Below are 10,062 nucleotides of genomic sequence, written 5' to 3'. Positions count from 1 at the left end.
CTTGCCCAGTTCTGCTGCTACTCACTACCCCACCCTTTTCACCTCCCCTACATATGTCTTTCTCTGTTAGAATATAAATTCCTTGAGGGTGGGGCTGTCATGTTTTCTTATGGGTTTTTTTTTAATTTTTTGATCTTTTTTAATTTGTTTGTTTACTTTTAGTTTACAAGATTCAGTTTCACAATTCCTTGAGTTTCAAATTTTCTCCCCTTCCCTTCCCTCCTCCCTCCCCCATGGTGACATACAATCAAGCATAGCATCTGCAAATACTTTCACACTAGGTTATAAAGAAGGATTGTATCAGATGGAATGAAAAATGGGAAAGAGGAAACAAAACCAAACAAGAAAAAGGAGATCAGGTAATTTGCTTCAATCTGCATTCAGACTCTGTTCTTTCTAGTTCTTTATCTGAATGTAGACATCTCTCTCCATCATGAGTCTTTTGGAGTTGACTTATAGCCCTGAATTTCTGAGAAGAGTCCAGTCTATCAAAGTTGGTCATCACACATATGTTGTGTCTGTAATTGTGTACAAATTTTTCCTGGTTCTGCTCTTCTCACGCAGCATCAGTTCACATAAGCCTCTCCAGGTAAATATGAAGTCCATCTGCTCCTCATTTCTTATAACACAATAATATTCCATTACATTCATATACCACAACTTGTTTAGCCATTCCCCAATTGATGGGCATCCCCTTAATTTCCAATTCTTTGCCAACAAAAAAGAGCTGTTTTAAATATTTTTGTACATGTGGGTCTTCCTCCGACTTCTATGATCTCTTTGGGATACAACCCTAGAAGTGGTATTGTTGGGCCAAAGGGTATAAAATTATTTATAGCCCTTTGGGCATAGTTCAGATTGCTCTCCAGAATGGTTGAACCAGTTCACAACTCCACCAGCAATGCATTAGTGTTCCAATTTTTCCACATCATCTCCAGCATTTGTTATTTTCCTGTTTTGTCATTTTAGCCAATCTGCCTGGTGAGATGTGGTACCTCAGAGTTGTTTTGATTTGCATTTCTCTAATCAATAGTGATTTAGAGCATTTTTCATATGCTTATAGATATCTTTAATTTCTTCCTCTGAAAACTGTTCATATCCTTTGACCATTTACCAATTGGGAAATGACTTGTATTCTTAAAGCTTTGAATCAATTCTCTGTATATTTTAGAAATGAGGCCTTTATCAGAGATATTTGTTGTAAAAATTCTTTCCCAATTTTCCACTTCCCTCTTAATTTTGGTTACATTGACTTTGTACAGAAGTTTTTCAATTTAATGTAATCAAAATTATCCATTTTGCATTTTATAATGCTCTCTAACTCTTGTTTGGTCATAAAGTCTTCCCCTCTCCATAAATCTGACAGGTAAACTATCCCTTGCTTTCCCACATTGCTTATAGTATCAGCCTGTTTTGTTTTTAATCCTCAAGATTTAGCACAGTTCCTGGCACGTGGTAAGTGCTAAATAAATGATGTATCTCTATGTCTATTAGTCTGTTAATGCTATTGAACATGCCTACTGGTCTGGAATCTAAGCAGGTAATGTCTGAGAAGTAGCTTGAAAAATAACTCTATAATTAGTGTTCTTACTCCTTACATTTGAATATTTCATACCTCTTCAGGGCACTGTGCATACTCTACCTCATACTTGTTTTTTGAATGAGTTAGATGAGAAAAATGTAGTTCCCCCTAATGGTGCCCCCTCTATGGGATGTCCAGTCAGTAATCTAGTCAAGTACATGGACAGACATCTTCTGATTGCTTCCTGTAACCCATGATGACTCAGGAGTTTGTACTATGTGATGAGGAAAAGTCTCTTAATTTGCTGCTAGGTCAGTCCTCCAAGGATATGGTAAAGGAACAGGTATGGTAAAGGATATGGTAAAGCCAGCATTCAGCTTGGCTCTTACTTTCTGTCTTTAAAGCAAACTGACCATTAGAGCTACAGCTAGTAGGGGAAATGACATGCTCTGTGACTAGAATGTGGCTCCCTTTCTTTTCTTAGGTTTTCTCTCCCTTCTTCCCCGCCCCTACCTTCTCCAGCTGGGATGGTAACCTCAAGATGGATGAGTCCAGATGACTTTGTGATTTTTACAAGGTCACGAGGTCCTGGGAGACCACCAGAGTGGTCCATTGTAACAGCAGCCACCAGAGTGATTTGGTACCAATGGAATACTCAGCATTGGAGAAACAAAGAGGGGGGCCACCCAAAGAGGAGATCACACTTAGATCGTGTTTGGTGTTTGATTAGACTGTACTTAGTTGAGGCAAAATGTTAAAGGGCAAATTAGTAGCCTTGCAACAATTGCTCATATCGCCAAAAGGCTTAAATATTAACCTCTTAAATGATTGTATTAGTAGTGATAGGTTACGGGGTTAGAGTCTAATCCTTCCACAATTCTTTCTTGCTTATCCCTTTTCTGAGTAGAAATAAACTATCTGTTCCACATACAATTCATATTTATTCCTTTTTTTATATTTTCCTCTCGTCTTGGAGGAGATCCTAGACTAGAGACAAAAACAACATTTGCAGCTTTCCTTGGGAAGTCAAGGAGAAGGTGAGCAGCCAATGAATGTGAGAATTACGGAGTCTGCTTTCCTTATTGAGAAGTCAAGCAAGCCCAGAGTCATGCGGTTGGTCCACAGAAGCGGAACAGAGAGAGGTGTCTAATTACCCAAGTCCCTGTAAACTCCAGCAGTGACTGCCTTCAGCCTCTTCTCCAAAAGAATGGGAGAAAGGGACAGGGACGGAAGTAGGGTGAGAAAGAAGAAGGCTTTAAAAGCAGGGAGCCAAGTGAGAAGCGTGGTCCCCCATATCTCACTGATTGCAGTTGTTAGTGAATAAGTAAACTGGAAGCATCCATACCTATTTCCAACAGACTAGCAGAGGCGTCTTCTGTGTGTGTGTGTGTATGTGTGCGTGTGTGTGTGTCTTAGAAATAACATGCTTATTCTATTATTTGTCAACATTTTGAACTATTTCCCGAAAAAGAAGTCTAATTTGGACAGAAACAGAAGAAATTCCATGTGACAATTGCTTTACAGAGCAGCACAGAATGAGCAAGGATCACAAGTCATACCAACATGCCCAAACAAAAAGAGAGCGCGGCAGGCTTCCCTCACCCCTCATCTGCAAGGCTATATTGCCAGTTATAAATGGTGTTGCGATGCCTCGGTTGTTCCGAATCACTAGAGAGTGCACACGGTTCTCACAAACTAACCAGCTGTAACAACATTCCCCCACTGGGGATGTGAGCAGAACTTCCATGGAGTTCTTTTCTTTGGAGCTGTAGAAAGGTTGGCATGGTGCAAATTCCCATGCTTCATATAACTTTGCCACGATTTTCAGCTGCCAATGAACCTTTCCTGCAGGTGCCCAAGCTGGGCAATTTGAAGTGAGGCTCAGAAAGAGGAATGATTTGTATTTGGTTTCATGCCCCTACTCCATACACAGGCACAAACACAGAGATGCACATATATTAACACAGGATTGGGCCCTTCCTTATTTTCACCTTCCTAGTCATCCCAATTCCATTGGCAGTATTTAACAAAGTAGATTGTCATAGTATCATATGTTTAGAGATGGAAACACCCTCAGAGGTCATCTAATCCAATCTCTCTTTAGACAGCTGGAAAAATCGAGACCTAGAGAGGATATGTGAACTGACTAAAGTCATAGAAGTAACAAGTGCCAGCCCTTGAAATTGAACTAGTCCTCTGATGCCAAGCAGCATTCTTTGAACTCTAACATGTCTTTGTAAATTCTGTTTTCATTTTAATCTTAAGCAGGTGGAATCGTGTATGATATAGTAGCTCCATACACCCGATCACATTAGATCTGTTTCCAGAGTATGCCACCTAAGAATCGCTTAACAATGTCAGGGAAGCCGTTGTTTCTGGAGTTTGCAACCTTTTCTGTGTCATGGACCCCCTTGGTAGACTAGTGAAACGTATGGAGCCTTTCTCGGAATAATGCATCAAATAAAATACTTAGGATTACAAAGGAAACCAATTATACTGAAATGCAGTTCTCAAAATATTTTTACAAACAAATTCACAGATCCCAGGTTAACAAGCCCTGCTCTATTGGACTCCAGCTCCTTTAAAAAATAAAATCAAACCCTCAGCCATACTCAGGCCATTCCCATACTGCACCAGACACAGCTCTCTATTTCATCTCTGTCTCCAAAAGATTCCCTCCCCTTAGTTAAGTATGCCTGCTCCATGGGTCACGGATTTCTCAAATGCAAACTATAACTGCTAGCTTATCTACTTGTGCCTTGCAGCTGCATCTCTGTAAAACCCTTTGATAATACTTCACTATTATATAGAGGCCAGAAGAAGATGGGGGCAGGATTTTTTTTTTTAGTCAGGCCCTTATTTTCTCAAATTATGCATTTACTTTTGCAAAGGCTTGCTTCAAACCTTGCCTGGGCCCCCTCACATTCATGAGAGCAGAAGAGGTTCCTCCCTCTTTGCCGAGACTACATGCCCCTGCTTCATCTCCTCTTGGCAAACTCCAGCTGTTTCAACTGATGGAGTAGGGCTCCAAGGGTCTGCCCTTCCCAGGTGTTCCATTTCAGTACAACTGGGTCTCCATAGCCTATCACACTATTATTAGTAGCAAATTGTAAAAATGAAACAGATGGTATATGCTGAATGGGGGTGTGTGGAGGGCTGCTGTTTGTGTGCACAATGATTTTAAAAAGACAAACATGTCACAGAAACCTAAGAAGAAGATGGAACAATGGAAATGTAAGGCATGGAGGCAGGGGTTTGTCCTTGGTCAAAATATAGCATTAAAGCAATCAGGTTTTGCTGCTGACAGATATGAATAATAAAGACAGGAATGCTGGCTAGGTGGGTAGAGAGTAATGATGTTGCCTCCTTACCTTACTATTTTTTCATTCAAGTGTATTTACACTCAAAGTCTTGGCAGTATCTAACCATAAATTGGATCGTTATCAGTACCAGAGGGCTTTGATTTCCAAGCTAGACATAAGATCATTGGATCTGACATCCTGAGCTGGGAAGGACCTGAGCGGCCATAGAGGTCACCCTCCTCTCCATTTTACAGATTACTAGGGTCCAGGGGGTTATGGACCTGCCCAAAGGTATACAGATTCTACTATCAAAAGGAGCATGTTTGAACCCAGGTAAAGAAGAAGGGTGGGGGGTAGAGATAATTCAACCAGTATTCCTACCGTCCTCTTCAGGCTGGAGGAACTCTGCCTTTTGACTGAATGTGGTGACCAGGACTTAAGAGCTCTTCAGCTGCCTTTCTCAGGGAGAGGTTCTAGTTATAAACTAACCTAGCATATAGAGGCTGACATGACTTAGGAGGACCTGAAGAGGTGGGCCAAGAAGCCTGCAGCAGAGAGCAATGCTATATACAGAGAAGCTTGTAGTTTGTCCTTCACTCTCAAAGGGAAACATGACATCAGGAAGGTGATGCCATGACTTGCAATTGAATTGGATTTAAGTGAGGGAGGGCTGTGCAAAGTCACCAGCCTCACCTTCTCCTCTGGAGCCATGTGGGTCCAGTGGCCAGGTATAGCCATTTTCCTAAGCAACATTAAGCCGAGAGTATAGTGGGAGGAGGTCTAAGATACTTGTGAGAGCCTGTTGTTAAAATTTCAATATGAGCATTTATACCTTGGAAATCATCAAGAAATCAATGTTTGATTCATTGTTCTTTTAGATGCCTGGATTTTAGAGTGTTAATAATAAAGATTCAATTTAAGTGTTTTCCATATATTTCCCCCCCGCCATACACACACCTTAATCATTTACCAACACATAGTATATTCCTCTAAACACTGGCTTGAGCCCAGCAGGAGTCTCAAGGAATGAGGTCATCCCCAGACTAGAGGTCTGGTGACTAGAGAATAGCCGTAGCAAGAGTGGCAGCATTTATACAGCACTTTCAGGTCTGCACAGCACCTTATGTCTTTTCTTACAACACCCCTGGCTTAGACTATATGCCCAGTAATCACTGTGAGACCAGCAACCCATCCAGTGGGAAGCAGGCCCAGTGAGAACATGACAATGCCATTGTCAGCAGCCTCACATGTGTGCTGCCACTCTGTATGACCCGGCTACATGTTGGCCATACGTGTCTCCCATGTGTGATCTTTATATGTGTTCTCTCCCAAGAGTGGTTTGGATATTTGTGCAATGGTGTGCCCCAGGTTTACCAGGGTGGTGCTCAATTGTGATTTTTCTGACTGCTATTTCATTAAATGCCTTTCCTTGGAACTAATTTTGTCATCTGGATGACCAGGGCAAAATAGACCCGTCAGTGAGCATGAGGTCCTGAGTTACTGTTCTGAGTAGGGGTGAACCCACGTGGATCCTGTTGGAGCCCATGTTGTAGGGGGAGGGGGAAGAGGGATGCCCCAGGTACCATAGGACTATGGACCATATTCTTTATTACTTAATAATGTCAAGATATAGCGCTGTAGAAAGCAGCAAACATTCCCTGAGCATCAGCAATGTCTACTTGCCACAGTTTGTCTCACATGGGAGATTGGAAACCTGGCTCTTTTTGATTCCCAGGTCACTAACTCCAGTCTGGAAGCCACTGGGTCTCAGATTGAAATGAGGGTCAGGTCTACTTCAGTGGGCCATATGTGTTCCCCAGAAGCGCCTCACTATGCAAAACCACATAAGAAAAACCACAGGGCTTATGGGAAAATGGGGTTAGAGGCAGGACACTTAATTCAGTCAATAATACAGAAAAATAAAAATAAATAACAAAAATATCAGCACCCTTTCAAGCCTGTTACATAAATAACAATGGCAGAGGCCTTGGTCTAGTACTGCTTCCCCAGGATGCCACAGGCCAAGCTAGCCAAGGCTCCTCCAAGCTGGGCAGGCCACAACCCCAGGCCTGTGCGTGTGGTCTTGGCCGGGGCTATGGGTACAGAGGAAGTGTGGCCCAGTCCTCCTCTGCGGCCAGAGACCATCTCTTTCTGCACTAGAAGAGAAAGTTTTCTGTGTTCTTCCACCATTTCTTGGGTAAGAGATGAAGCAGAAAGCCACCAATCACATCAGAACAAATCTGCATTTTCAAAACAATCATTATAGCAGAATTGACTATACCATAAAATTTATGAAACAGCTTATTTATGGAAAAGTGGAAATTTATGGGAAAGTGGAAAAAATTGCTGGCATGGGAGCTAGGAAAAAGGAATCTAGTCCCGGCTCTGCTGTTAACAGTTGGCTCATGGTTGTGGTTGATGTCCAGGGACTCTGCTTCCCACTTACCCTCATCTGCAACTCTGTTGTGGTCTGGCAAGCGGAGACCTCCTGCAGTGATGTCCTTGGTCCTCTTTGACAATGAAGTATGAATAACAACAACAAAGTTTATCGGGTATGAGAGCAGCCGGATAAATGGGTCATTTGGCTGCTATGTATCAGGAACGGCACTTGAACACAGAGCTTCCTGATTCCAAAGTGATGTACAAAGTTATGTCCCACTGCTGTATGTATGTCTATGCATACCTATGGATGTGTGTATGTACACAGATAGAGATGGGGAAATCATATAAGCACATGCACAGATCTGTATAGATATGTATATGTGTTTGGATATATGGATATAAATGTGTACACGTATGAATGAATGTGTGTATGTTGTATGCCTGTATATGTCTGGCTATGCAGTTATGTATATATGATACATACACTGCATGGATTCAATGCTTATCCCAGTTCCTGGCATATGTTATGCTTAATAGATGTTTATTGATTGATGTATATATATATATATATATATATATATATGTATATATATATATATATATATATACATTTGCTTTTTGGAGGGGGGAAGGCAGGGCAGTTGGGGTTAAGTGACCTGCTCAAGGTCACAGGGCTATTAAGTGTTAAGTATCTGAGGCCGGATTTGAACTCAGGTCATCCTGACTCCAGGGCCACAGGGCCAATGTTCTATTCACTGCACCACCTAGCCGCCCCCAATTGAAGTATATTTATATTTATGTATATGTGTATATATATTGTGTGTATGCATGTATATACATGCATATGAGTTGGGTATGTGCATGTGTGTATGTATGTATGTATGCATTTGTCTGTATACATATATAACAGGAATATAACATGTCTCTTCCCATCCCTAGGTTTCATTTTCCTCATTTAGACATGACCTCCAAAGTTACTTTTAGCTTTAACATACAAGACTAAATCAAATAAAATAATGTGTATAAAACTCTTTGAAGATCTTAAAACAAGGACTACCATAGTTATGCCCCAGATATCCCAGATGCCAACATCCAGTTCTAGGCACTTCCAATGGTACCAATGGCCTGTATTCAGCGGATGAATGTGCACCCTGGCCCTGAAACTGACAAGCCACATGGTCTGAGGATTCTGATCATAAGATCACAGATCTAGAGCTGAAAGGAATCTCAGAGACCAACAGATGGGGCTTAAGCAACTTGTACTGTGCCACAAAAGGGGAGAAGGGAACTTACATCCCCTGACCCAAGAGGGGATGCTTTTTCCCCTATACCACATAGCGGGATGGGGAAGGACTATGGAGGCCTTCACCATGGCCCACTTCTGCTAGTAAACTCAGCTCTATTCACTATCATCCTCTCCCCTTCCCCCCTTTTCACTCTACACTCCCAACCCCGCTGTTGTAGTACAGTGAAAAAATCATAGGATTTAAAATTGGAGGACCAAATCCTATCTCTGCCACTTACTCTCTGTGCACCAATGATTCTCAAAGTGTCATCTGGGGCCCCTCAGACCCTTTTACAGGGTCTGAGAGGCCTGAATTACTTTCATAATAATACTAAAACATTTTCATTTGTAATACAGTAAATACCAGTAGATATAATTGTTGTTGTTCAGCTATTTTTCAGTCAATTCTGACTCTCTGTGACCCCATTTGAAGTTTTCCTGTCAAAGACACTGGAATTATTTGCCATTTCCTTCTCTAGTTCATGAAACCGATGAAGAAACTGAGTCAAATAGGGTGAAGTGATTTGGTGAGGGTCACATACCTAATAAGTGTTTGAGATTGAATTTGAACTCATGTCTTCATGACTCTAGACCAGAGCTTTACTCACCATAGTGCCACTTAGCTGTCCACCAATGGATATAACCCACATAAATGACAGCCTTTCATTTTTTTTAAGAGTATAAAAAGGTCCAAGGTCAAAAAGTTTAAGAATCACTGAAATAGACAATTTCTAAGGTTCTTTCCAGCTGCAAATCCTTGGTCCTATGAGTTCAGCGCCTACTTCACAGTAGGGTGCCCTGACTAAATGAGATAATATACAGAAAATGTTTTACAAACTTTGAAGTGGTGCTATATAAATGTCAATTATTATTATACGTACTCAACTAATATTATATAGATCTTGGCTAGGTTTAAAAAAATTTTTTAATCCTTAAAGCAAATATTTCATCCATCCCTGAAAAAAAATGTCTTTTATCCATGCAGACAAGAAAAGGTTTTAGTTTCCTCATAAGCCATACTGTAAGTCTATCACTGCACATGAAATTTAGGTAAGCTGAGAGCTTATTTCATCAAGGTTAGCTTCAAACAAATAGTGGGGCATTGTTTCAGACCGCTCACTGCTGAAGGAAATGCTTTGACTTGAATCACTGGTAATTTATTTTTAAGTGCTCATTCTGAGGCACATTTCCCAGATTTTCAAGGCAGCATGGAGCCACTATAATCGCTATGTGGTGCTGGAATTAGAGTCGGGAAGCCCTGCATTTAAATCCCACCTCTGACACTTATTAGTTGTGTGACCCTAGGAAAGTCACTTAACCTCTATGTGCTTCAGAACACTATCTCAGAATTATCTACCCTGTCCCAGAAGCATTTGCTTTAGAGGAAGGAATGGGCACACCAGGAGTTCCCTCACTGAAGAAATCACTGGTCTTGCCTATATTCAGTTGTTCCTCAATTTCCTAGCCAATCATTTACAACTGACTCCCCAATTATCCGAAATCATTTGTATGAACTAAGATCACTGACCCCCAAGTTTGGTTTTGGTTTCATGTTAGGCCTTCAGTAGAAT

The sequence above is a fragment of the Petaurus breviceps genome, unplaced genomic scaffold (genome assembly GCF_028583685.1).
Source record: "Petaurus breviceps papuanus isolate PSGF00001 unplaced genomic scaffold, PetGlider_PUasm1.0 90681, whole genome shotgun sequence".
Classification (NCBI taxonomy): Eukaryota; Metazoa; Chordata; class Mammalia; order Diprotodontia; family Petauridae; genus Petaurus; species Petaurus breviceps.
This window is presented reverse-complemented; position numbering follows the sequence as displayed.